The 12134-nt window shown below is 40.2% G+C and overlaps 1 long non-coding RNA gene across 2 annotated transcripts in view; it reads right to left on the bottom strand.

Moving 5' to 3' along the window:
• Positions 1–12134, bottom strand: part of LOC115265377 (uncharacterized) — a 324698-nt gene that overhangs the window by 146978 nt on the left and 165586 nt on the right. For both annotated transcript variants that reach the window (XR_009998125.1, XR_009998124.1), the window contains exon 3: positions 9169–9198. This is a non-coding gene — a long non-coding RNA (uncharacterized LOC115265377). The remainder of the gene's footprint in view (positions 1–9168; positions 9199–12134) is intronic.

Genomic DNA, 12134 nt, shown 5'->3' on the forward strand with positions numbered 1-12134 from the left:
GAATGTGTTAATATGTTGAAATAGTGGTTCCGGGAACATTGGCCACCGGGAATCTGCTACACAGGGCACCATGTCGGACATGTGGGACAACATTACATTTTGCCAGTAGTTGTGGAATATCTCGCGTTCTGGCCCCCTTAGAAAGATACTGTCTTCGGCAAAGTTACTCAGAAATCTAAGAGCTTTCACATAGAAAACAATTTAGTTCGAGAATCACTCACTATGTGGCGCTAGTGTTGTTATGAGCTTCTAGTTAAGTCTAAACGATGTATATCTCGCATTCTGGACCACTTAGAAGGATACTGTCTTTAGAAAAGCTACTCAGCAGACTAAGAGCGTTCACATAGAAAACAATTTATTTCGAGAATCACTCACTACGTGGCGTGTATTTCAATGAAAAGCCCTTACATGTACCTTGTATTCGAAACGTGGTAAAACTTAATGTTCTAGTACTCTTTGTATTTATCAAACCTTGAAGGGAATGTAGGACTCGTTAGCGTTAAAAGCATGAGCATTAAGCAAGTCTCACAAATTCATAGGTGGTACAATCTTAGACCGTTGTTATTAAGGTTGTCTCCTTCCCGTTTTCACAACATAGAGATTTTAAGCTCATTACTGACTCTAAGGCAAGATTGATGCAATCTTCTAACGGTCGAGAGTGAGCGCTGTCCTGGCCACCCCAGAAAACCAGTAATCGTATAAGACGTTGCATAAGATGTGTTAACGCTAGTTTTAGCCAAATGCGACTGTCATTTAGACTCACAGTTCTATTCGAGCAGATAGTATCCAATTCTTATCAGTTCAGTATTCTAAGAGGAATGACATAACAGGAAAACGATAAATCATGACCATTTTAAGTTACTTCGGGAACATTTCGGGTTTCCCGCCAAATTACAGACTAAAAAAGCCTACAAGGTGCCCTAGTAGACGATCAATAAGTTCGTAAATTGACTGTTCATTACCGTTTTTGAAGTATATTATTACTAGTACATACCGCTTGACAAAAAATATGTGTTTCGTGTATTATACTGAACTCGTTTCCTCTGTTCGCGTATTCGTGAAGACGTTACGCTGTGCTCTCTGACCAACCTGTCCAGCATTCGTAGTAAGGGACCACCAGATTCACGGCATCGACCCTACAGACGTTGGAACGTGCTACAAGGGGTTCCAGAGAGAAGTACAGAAGTGTTTCAAAGGGCCTTTCAACACCCTTTTAAAGCCAATTATCAAGAAGTTATGGAAGTGTTTCTGGGATTCAGGGGTTTTCAAGCGGTTTTAGAGAGAGAGAGAGAGTTCAGGAGAGATTTCGAAGCTTTTCATTAGGTTTTAGTAACGTCTCATGGGGTTTTAGGCGTTTCGGGAGCGTTTTATAGTTTTTCGGGTGGTTTTGGGTGGATTTTAGAAGCAATTTAGGGGGTTTCTGAGTATTTCAAAGAGTTTGAGAGAAGTTTATGGTGTTTCAGAGGGTTTCAGAAGTGTGACAGGGGGTTTCAGGGTGATTTACTCTCCTTTGGAACTAGGGCCATTTTTTTACCCAAACCGTACACTACGCCAGCGAGTTGTTGCCAACGTGATGCAAAAGGAAGGTTAAAGTGTGTGAGGGGCTTTTTAGGCTCATAACACTTTCTTAACCCCTTTGAAACATTCCTAAAAACCTTGAAACCCATTGAAATGCCCTGTCTGCATCTGGGAACGTGTGTCTAGTAAATACACCATCTTCGTCCCATCTGTATGTGAGGAGGTCTCGACCGATAGTAACAACCATAAACATTAACATAAACATAAGTATTTCGGGGTTTGCAGGGGAGCTTCAAAGGTTTTCAAGGGCCATATAGGGGAAGGGTCTCAGGAGCCTTTAGAGAACGTTACGAGAGGTTCCAGGGGCGATTCATGGCATTTCAGAGAGTTTGAGGGGGTTTCAGGAACGTTTTAATGGTGTTCCGAGAGGTTTCAGGAGTGTTTGATAGCATTCCAGGGTTTATTTAAGCGGCTTTCAGTGCCGTTTCAGGGGGTTTCCGGAGCCACATCAAGGCGTCCCAAGGGGTATCAAAGGTATTTCAAAATGATTACGGTGATTTCGTCACCGGAAAGGGGGCATCACAAGGGGACCAAATTGCCTAAATTGAGGAGAACGAAACCTTAGTTGTCAACATACTGATACCCACCCCCTGGAGCCTCCTTGTAACGTACCTGTGCAATCCCCCCCTCCCTCTAAAATGGCCAGGACTCCCTGGAATGATACTGAGACCCCGTGGAACCGCCTGAAATCCCCTGGGAGTCCCTGAAACACACCTGGTACTTCCAAGAAACCCTCTGGGACTCCTTAAACAGCCTCTAAGGGACCCTGGAATCCCAAACAGCACACAAGTCACCAAGGAGTGTCGACAGCGCAGGTTTTTGGTTGTACAGGAGTTACATTCATGTAATTCTAACTTAAAGGCAGAATAACTTGAAAATGGCTCGTGTCCAACTAAAAACCTGCGCTGCCCACACTCCTTTGTGACTTGTGTGCTGGTTGGGATGCCCCTGAGACCTTCTGAAGCGCTCTGGAGATCCCTTGATACCCCCTGAAACCCCCTGAGATCTCCTAAAACGCTTCTAAGAGCTCCTGAAACGCGCCTCAGACTTTCAGGTATCTCCTGAAATTCCTTTACCTCCTAGAACGCCCCTGAGATCCCCTGGAACGCCCCTGAAACCCCTGGAAAGCCCATGACACCTCCGGGTACTACCGCGAAACTCACTGGGACCCCCTAAACCACCCCTAAAACCCCATGGAATGTTCCTAAGTCACCAGCGAACTTTTGATTGCTCCTGAGACCGCCTGATACGTCCCTGAGACACCCCTGAAATCTCCTAAAATCTCCAGGTCCACCCTGAAACATTAACCCAATTCATGCCTACTTTTACCCAACTTTCACCCATTATGCTGTTCCACTCATTCTCTTATTCTCGCAGTCATTTCTTATGGTTGTCTTCTCAACTGAGCCAGATGACCGTTGTACGCTGAGTTGAAGTTCCCGCATTCTCTCTGCAGGTGTATAGTGAGTGCTTCATCAGTTTTTTTTATTCGGAACGTCCTGAAACACCCTGGAATCCCTAAAACACTCTTGAGACTTTTTGTAATGCCCCTGAAACCTCCTGAAGCGCTCTGGTATTCCGGAAGTTTCTGTAAAACATCCCAAGGACCCTCTAAACCTACTAGAACCCCCTTAAACGCCCATGAGACCCCATTGAAGCGCTCCGGAGGCCTCCTGGAACTCACGTGGGACTCCCTGATAAGCTCGTGGGACCTACTAGTACCCCTTGAAAATCCCTGAATCGTTCCTGAAACCTCCAGATGTTCTTCTGAAACCCCGTAACAAATTGTGCATTGCCAACTAATTGAACCTTTTGGAGCCGATTTTTTTCGCCGCTGTCGACGCAACCTCGCTGGTGTCGAACACGTTTGTTATGCTCGGTTTCATCGCCGGGGTCATATATGACCCCTCCGGCTCCAAAGGGTTAAAATAGTGTAAGTTCTTCCTAATGTAGGTTTTAAGCGAGAAAACTGCTTCAGAAGTTTCAATGAGTTGCGATCAATAACGACTTCTTCAAACTTAAAATCTTTTGCAACCCCTTTGAAATTCTCTGTTTCAGCCTCGTTAACCCCTGGAACCTCTTCTAACGTTCCTGAAACGCCCGTGAAATGCCTCTGAAACCCCCTAAAAGCCTTTGAAGCCTCTTGTAGTCCCAGAAGTCTCTTGCAATGCACTTGAAACCCCCTAAATCTCTCTGAAACCCCATGAAACACCCCTGGAACCCCTCTGAAATCGCCTGGCTATTTCTCTTGAAACACTTGGGTGCCTCGTTTTGACATAACATTTTGATAGCCAATTAGTCTCATAGAGATTTTGAAAACCGTCGTAAAACCTAATACCTTTTATTTTGGTTTCATGATGGTTCTAAGAACCTCTTCTAGCTTATTCGACTAAAAAAATGTAACTTGGGATAGGCTAGAAAGGCTACAGACTAGAACGCCTTGAAGTTGCTGCAAACAGATTTTCAAGATCTTTGAAGTGGATTAAGCTTCAGCAAAATCTAACTACTGGAAGGCCTCAAACATGAAACGTCCTGAAACGTCCTGAAATGTCCCTAAAACCCACCTGAAGTCTCTTGAAACCCCCCAGAAAGTAATCGAAACGCCTTGAAATATTTTAGCACCCTGTAATGCCTTGAAGTGCCTCCTAAAATTTCTTTGGAAAATCCACCAAGGTTTCTTTCAGCGGTTTCATTAGAAATCCTTCCAGGAACTTTCGAAGAAGCTTCTTCAGCGTTTTCTTTCAATCTTCCTAAAATAATTGTCAAGAAATTTCCTATAAGAACTCTTTTGGAAAGATTTTCATGAGTTGCTTTTAAAATTCCACCAGGGATTACGTTTGAAAATTCCGCATGGAAGTCATTAAAAAAAAGTCTTCCAAAATTTCTCCAGGATTCCTTTATTAGTTCTTTCAAAGAAAATCTTCTACACGCTTCTTCATAAACTCTTACAGGTATTCTTCAAGGATTTAATTCAGAAACGTTTCCATCGAATTTCGCCAGGATTTTTTTAGGAACATCCCAGGAGTGTTTTTGAGGGATCATTACAGAAACTAATCTAAGCGAATCTCCAAGAATTTTTGCAAGAACTTTTGGAGCAATCTGCGTGCTCCAGGAATATTTTTAGGAAATCCTCCTAACATTGAATCAAAGGGTTTCTGCAGGAATTTTCCTAAATATTCATCAAAAACTTTTCTAGGAATTCCACCAACGGTTTTTCGTGAAGTTTCACCATAAAGTTCTACAGACATTCCTTCGGGAATTTTCCTGGATTTCTTCAAGTTATTCTCCAGAGATTCGAAACAATTTCCAGGGATATCTACTGGAGATCTTTCAGAACAATATTTCCTGAGACATTTTTAGAACTTTAGAAATTTCTTCAGATTGTTTTTCCATTGAGTTTTTTTTTAAATATCTCTAAACTTTAAATCAACCTGTAGAGGTTCATTCTCAAATTCTTCCAAGAGTTCAATGGGATTTTTATTAGAAATTGCTTCTGCGGTTCCTTAAGAAATATCTTCTGGGAGTCCATCTGGGGTTGCTGCTAAAATTGTTTCAGAAATTTACCAAAAAATGCACAAAAAATACCGAAACTGAAAGAATTCCTGACGGTACCCATTAAAAGCTATGCCTTTGGAGATTCTCAGAAACAGTTCTTGAAAATTTTCTAAAGAGATTCGTGAACAAAAAATCTTAAAAAATTAGGTTAGCTCTGGATCAATTTTGAGACGAATGCCTGAAAGAATACTTGTAGAAACTTCTTAAGATACCTTCTTAGTTCCAATAAAAAAATGGATGTAAATTTTCTGAAAAGATCCCTAAGTGATGTCTGAAGATATCTGTAAATGAATTCCTGTGGATTTCATTTCAGAAATGAGAGTTAAAAATACTTGTGAAATTGCTAGAGGAATTTTTACAAGAATTTTCAATAAAATTTCTAAAGATATTAAGTACATAAAAATCTTCAAAGTACCACCTGGAAAACCATCTGTAGGAGATCCAGCAGAAACAAAAACAAAATCCTGGAGGAATTCTTCAGAAAATCACTAAAGAAGTTCCTGATGATTAACTGATTAACTGATGAGCTGAAAAACTTTGAAAGAATCCCTGAAGAAGGGTCTGAATAAAATCTAAGCAATCCTCGCTGGAGGAATACCTGGAGGAACTTCTGGAGAAACTCTTGAACGACTTCCAGAAGAATCTATTGAGAATTTTCTTTAAGAATTGCTAAATAAATGCCTGAGAAAATCTCTGAGCGTATGTAGTTACACTCGAACGAATCTCTGAAGAAATTCCAGCAGTTATTTCTGAAAGAGTTCTCCGAAAAAAAATCTGAATTTCTAGTGAAAAACCTTATAGGAATTTCTAAAAAAAATCATAATCTCTATAAAAAATTTCTCTCAAAATTACATCGTTTCAAATCTTTGGAGAAGTTTCTTGAAAAAGTGCTTTGCAAATTTCCAGAAGAACTCCGAGAGAATTCCCAAAAAAAAAAAACTCTTGTATGGAATTCTTATGATATTTCGGTCGGAATGCCCTCAGAAATGTTTGAAGAAAGCATGCATGTAGCAATTCTTGAGGAATTCTTTCCAACCCCAGGAGCATTCCTTTTTGAGAAACCCTTAGATTCGTTTCAAAATGAATATTTTGAGAAAAAAAATCTGTAGAAGCTTCTGAACAATATCCAAGGAATATTTCTTGAGGCATTTCTGGAGAAATTTTCAAAGAAAAACATGGGTGAAGGGATACCTGGAGGAATTTCTGAATTGATTCTCGCTGAAATTATTCTTAGGAATCTTCCAATGATCTTCTCTCTATATGAATTCTGTAAAATTTTTGATAAACCCTGGAAGAATTCCCAAAGGAATCCCTAGCGGTGTCTCTGGTTATCATCGAAGCGAGAATTATGAAGAAGTACATGAGAAGGAATACATTCTATTATTATATTATTATTGATTTTTTTTTATTATGGGGAAATTCAGCCCGAGGCTGGTTCATCCCCGAATACTTTTTAAAATAATTCTCAGGGTAATCTCTAGAGGAATAAATGCTAAAGTCATAAAAGCAATTCCTGTAAGAATACCCCTTCCAAGATAATTAGAAAAATTAAGTGGTTATAAAGGGACTTATTATAAAGTTTGATAATAAGACACGGCCTAATATACAGTCTGCGCAGGCAAGCGAATTGCATCCCCAACTAACAATCACTCATTTTACAAGCACCTTTACGACGAATTGATTCAGCATGATGCTGAATAACATTTGGATAATTTTCAGGCACAACCTTTGTTCGGGTTTTGTTCACACAAGTTTGGAGAAACTATAAAGCATAGTGTTGTTTACCAACTGAACCGTTTGTTGTTAAATTGTTTTACAGCTATATAATAAAGCTGTTATTCAGCTTTAGCAAAAATGACTGAAATTAACTAAAATGCAAAATTTTTCAATTTCCACGAGAGTTTATGATTGGAACGTAATGCTATTCACAAATATTGTGAAATAATTAACTACACATAAATTTACCTAAAATCCAGATTCGAACTTGCGACCCGTCGAGTGCCAGCCGCATGCCGTTCTATCTGCGCCATCCTAGAGATCATGAATTGCAGCGCTCAAATCAAAACACAAACTTCCCGTGGTTTAATAATGATCAGACTTTGACTCCTATTCAGCAGTGGTGAATTAGAACAGCTATTATGGTTAACGATTGAACAACAGATTAATTCAGCTGTTGTTCAGTAAAAAACACGTGTTTTTCATCATGTGCTCTGAGTCGAAGCATGATGAAACGAAAACGCTTATTTGACTTGTGAAAAACACATTATTCAGATACATGTGCAAATTTTTACAAGAACTTAACAAGAAGCATAAAAAAGTCTTGTTAAACTAAGCTGTAAAGGAATTACTGCGAGTCGAATAAAAATCCTATTAAACACTTGAAAAGTTTTTCAAATTATCATTGTTGATACCAATACGAAAAGTTGAACATTGGCTACCCTTTCAATTGAAATAGCATTTGTACAGTAATGTGCACAGCATAATTTTAGTTCAGCTATAATTAGTATTATAAAGCAACAATTCTGCATACATGCTTGTTTGCGGCTGGCGATTGTTAGTTTGGTCATTACTTCTCCTTTCGCATATTTACCTGTAATCTGACGTAACAGGCACCAATTTTGGCTCAATATTGAAAAGTACCAAGCAGCTATCTCATTGCTTCCTTGTGTGTGTTTAGCTGATCTGGCAATACTGGAGTGAAAACTACGGGTGGTGAATCAATTCAGAATTTCTTCGAAACGGAACAATTCCGTGTCAAAATTAACAGCAATTCATAAGCCAAGCATATTTGAATCGAATAATAGGACTAATTACGATTCCCTGAACGGCTTAAATATACGACGAAGAAGCAATCTGCATGCGATTATTATCAGCTCAATGTTCGTTTCCCGGTACACATAACCTCAAACAACGAAGACACAACAACAACAACAACAACGGTAGACGATAATCGGTCTTTGACTCGAGTCGTAATTAGATTTGTTATGCGGCCACCTACTAGCTTTGTTGTAGGGTCAAGTGGGGTAAAATGCCATTTTCCAAACTTTCATCGTTTTCAATGATAATTAGCCTCATTTGTTAGGCTTTCAAAGTGGTAACAGCAACTAGACAATATTTGCACGATACTTCAGCAAAAATATTTACTAAAAAATTGCATTTTAATCGAGTTTTAGCGATTTTAAAAACTGATTCGTAAAACGGAAGTGGTGCAAAAAGGCCATCTGCCATGGGGTAAGATGCCACTTCATGAAAACATTCAAAAATTACGTCCATCAGTTTTCGGGCATTTCCGACTCCTTTTCCCCCCTCTGTCCCGCTTTATTCGTATACTCAATAAATGGAGTGTTACCCCCTTCTCCACAAAACGATGTTCGTAATATTTAAATGACCCCAAACATGGAAAGCGGAGACATCAACAACCATGCGTCTCCATGCGTGCCTAAATCTCGTTGGAAACACTTGGCCGGTAATAAAATCTCCAGAAAAGCTTAATTGCAAGCACGAAAAACCGGAAGTTGCCGATTTTTATTGGGAAATCAAAAGATTTTTCGTGGGCTTCGTGGCCTAGCTTCTAGAAGAATGTTCGATGTAAACATATCTTGACACCATTCACCAATAGTAATGATCAAGTCCCATTCAGGAATGATTTTATGAGTTGGGCCATTTTACCCCATTTTGGCATTTTGGGCTTTGTTCCCCTACTGATGTGCGGAAGATCAGATTATAATTGCACCCAACACACCAGCGCCAGCGTCGCTGGACGACGCCAAGCCAATTTGTGAGATCGCTTTTGCAATGCGAATTTGGTTGAACATAGTAGTACTACATACAGCTTCCGGGCAATTAGGCAAAACGACACCGACACGGACGATACGGCCATTATTATTGTCCGGCGCGGCGGTCGTGTAGGACCAAATTAACTCATTTGTAATGGTTCACTTAAAGGGGATGCCAATCGAAGCAGGCCTCCATTTAATGGATTGCCATCTTCAATGCCTACTTGCTAATTTATCAAATCAAGAGGTACCTACTTACCAACGCTTGCCCTGATCGCTTTGCTGATTTCTGGAAAGAGAAAGAGAAAAATGACACAAATTAAAAATCAGCGCAAAAATGGGTCGTTTCACTAGAAACTAATAAAAATTTAAATGATAAAAAGTCCCGCAAATTTAGCGCAGTTGAATGACACTTTTATCTCCCACTCGTTCCAATTTCCAGCATGCTGCGGTTCTTCCGCCCCATTCTAGCGCAAAGCGCTTTTCAATGCATATAGAGCAAACTGCAGTATGGGGAGTCCTGGAAAAAACATGCAAATCATCGGAGTTTGACTTTTATTTTCGGCTGACTCACTCCCGTCGGCGACCCATTATTCGACAGCCGTTCGTCACACCCCGGCGAGATTGTCCACGCCGCCAGCAGCCCAGCCCAGCGATAACGGGAGGATGACGTTCGAAAATTTTCATTTTACTGTGTGTCGTCGCCCGGCCTACTTTGTTCCTGTGCGGAGAGAAAAAAAAATGCGTCTGTTTCGATGGGAGGACCGCCACTTTGCGCCGGGAAAACGAATTTATCATCCATTGCAAATTATGACGAACGATTTATCACGGTGAGAGTAATTTATCACGGAGTTTTTTTTCGGTTCGGATGTTTTCCGCGATTTTCACTTCCGGTACGTATCGAATTGTGACATTTTTTGCGGGTTAAACTCGGGATAACGCAAATAGAGTACTTAAACTACCTACAACATTTAAAACACATACTTTGATAGGTTAAGAGTAAGCTAATGAAAACAGATTAAATAGTTTCCAAAATGAAAAGAACATGAAAAATCTTTACATCTGTAGAAATGTGTGTTCAAGCATTGCTGGAATATCGCACAGCTCTATTTTCATCCCAACTTGGCACTTTCCTATCATTATTTGAAATATTCTGCCTACTTTGATGCTTCGCTGCCCTTCAATACAAGCTCGTTTGGCCTAAAAATGGCTAACAAGGTCATCGGGGGATAATCTGCAATTACAGAGCTACAGTTCTTGATTGCCGGAACCCTTTTCTACCTTCAAGGGAATTTTCACTTTATCCTAGGATGCTCGTCCAACTGAAAAGTCTTCCATCCAACATGCCGAAAGAGGAAATCGAAGTAAAACCTGAAAACACTTGTTTCAAAGCCGTTGTAGTCGAGCAGTACCCGGTCGGTCTGTAAAATCGTGAAAATTGGACGTAAATTTTCCTGGAGAAGACGAAAGTCTGAACGTTTGATTCCATTGCACCATCACCAATCCAGTTTATCATGCCGACCACATCTTCCGCCTAATGGTTTCCGGTTCATTTCTGTTATCTCGTTTCCGAATCACACATACCTCCTCCAGATCGTCACCAGTTCACTCAGAAATGTGCGTGCGAGTGCTGAATTCGATTTCCTCAATTTCGGCCCCAAAAGTGACGCACTACGGATACGATGGTACAGACAGACCAAGCCATACTCTCAATCAACTTAATCCCAAAGTCGTTCCTGGAGGACGAATCCTCCCCAAGAAGAAAAAAAAAGAGCAACGAAAGAGGGATAAAATTATATTACATCATAAAACATGTGAAAATCTCTCGGATGCGGAGCTCCTTCCCCTCGTTCGTTGCGGTGGTCCCTTGCCGCGCATGTGATTTCTGTGCTGGGGGTGCAGGAGAAAATCGCACAGCTTCTTCACCAAGCAAGCCATGGCGTGCCACGAACGAGTCAGCCACACCGGGAAGTTCGGGAAGAAGAAATTAATTAAAGATGAGTGAATAATCCCCCTGGGCGATTAGGTACCCCGGATGGATCCGACGGGTGGAATCTCCGGATCCCAGATACCAGGCAGCAGCGACTTGGCTTTGTGTGTGAGTGGTTGTAAGACTTTTAACACCTGTTCCAGCTGGTTCACCAACGGTATTACAAGGATCGTGACGTGACGTAGGTTGGGGGAGCCTATACACGGAATGTCCGAGGCAATTGAATTAATTTGCCGCTTGCATAAAATAAAATATGGGATTTTACCGGCTTTTGTCAGCTGGCTTACGTTTGCTGAGATTGTAGGCAGATTTTGCGACGCAGAGCAAAAATAAAAACTCTTTGTTTTTTATCATCGCAAAGATGATATACAGAAGATTAGCGTCTACTGAAGATCTTAGTAGGTCATGACTTCCTTAAAAAATCTATTAATTTGACATGTTAAGGACAAGGTATTTGGAGTACATTGCTCAAAATTTCAAGAGCACCGTTTTTTAGAACCGTTGAACGGATTTGGATTAAAATGCATCACGCTATTGACAAACACTGAACAATTAGCGCGATGCATTTTCATCCAAATCCGTTCAACGGCTCTAAAAAACGGTGCTCTAGCAAGCGCTTTCAATTTGATCAAGTGCAAATATAAATGCGAACATTTGTTTGAAATCAGCATGAGTTTTACTATTGCTAATCAGATATTGGCGCTTTAGTTCAACCTCTGTCAATTTTTTCACCCTGTGTACTTGTAGCCATATCCTGTCTAGTTAGTTGTTTCTTGTACAATACTACACTGAGCGAAAATTTCACTTCAATTCAACTGGAAATCTGGAGTAGATTTTTTTTCCATCTAACTTTGCATTCGAGACTTAGATTTTGGTTAGAGAAAAATTTTCACTGGAAAAATCCAGTAAAATTAAAGTGAAATTTTTCACTACACAAATACATGAAATTGCTTACTATTGATTTCTCTTAAATGATCATTATCCACTAGGGACGAATGACCAATAGGTTAAATTCCCGCTATAAAATCAAAACACACACAAGTCATTTCCACTGTACCCATATTCGTATAGTCGACGTAAGCGCCACTGTAGTTTTCAACACACTTTTGTAAAATAAATAACGAATAATACGAAGTTCAAGATTTTGTTGAACGTTAATATACAAGTAACAGTTTAATCTTGCATTCTACTTAATAATATGCACATGCATTAGATATTATCCAAGTAGCAATGAT

This window comes from Aedes albopictus, chromosome 2 (genome assembly GCF_035046485.1).
Source record: "Aedes albopictus strain Foshan chromosome 2, AalbF5, whole genome shotgun sequence".
In the NCBI taxonomy this organism is placed as follows: Eukaryota; Metazoa; Arthropoda; class Insecta; order Diptera; family Culicidae; genus Aedes; species Aedes albopictus.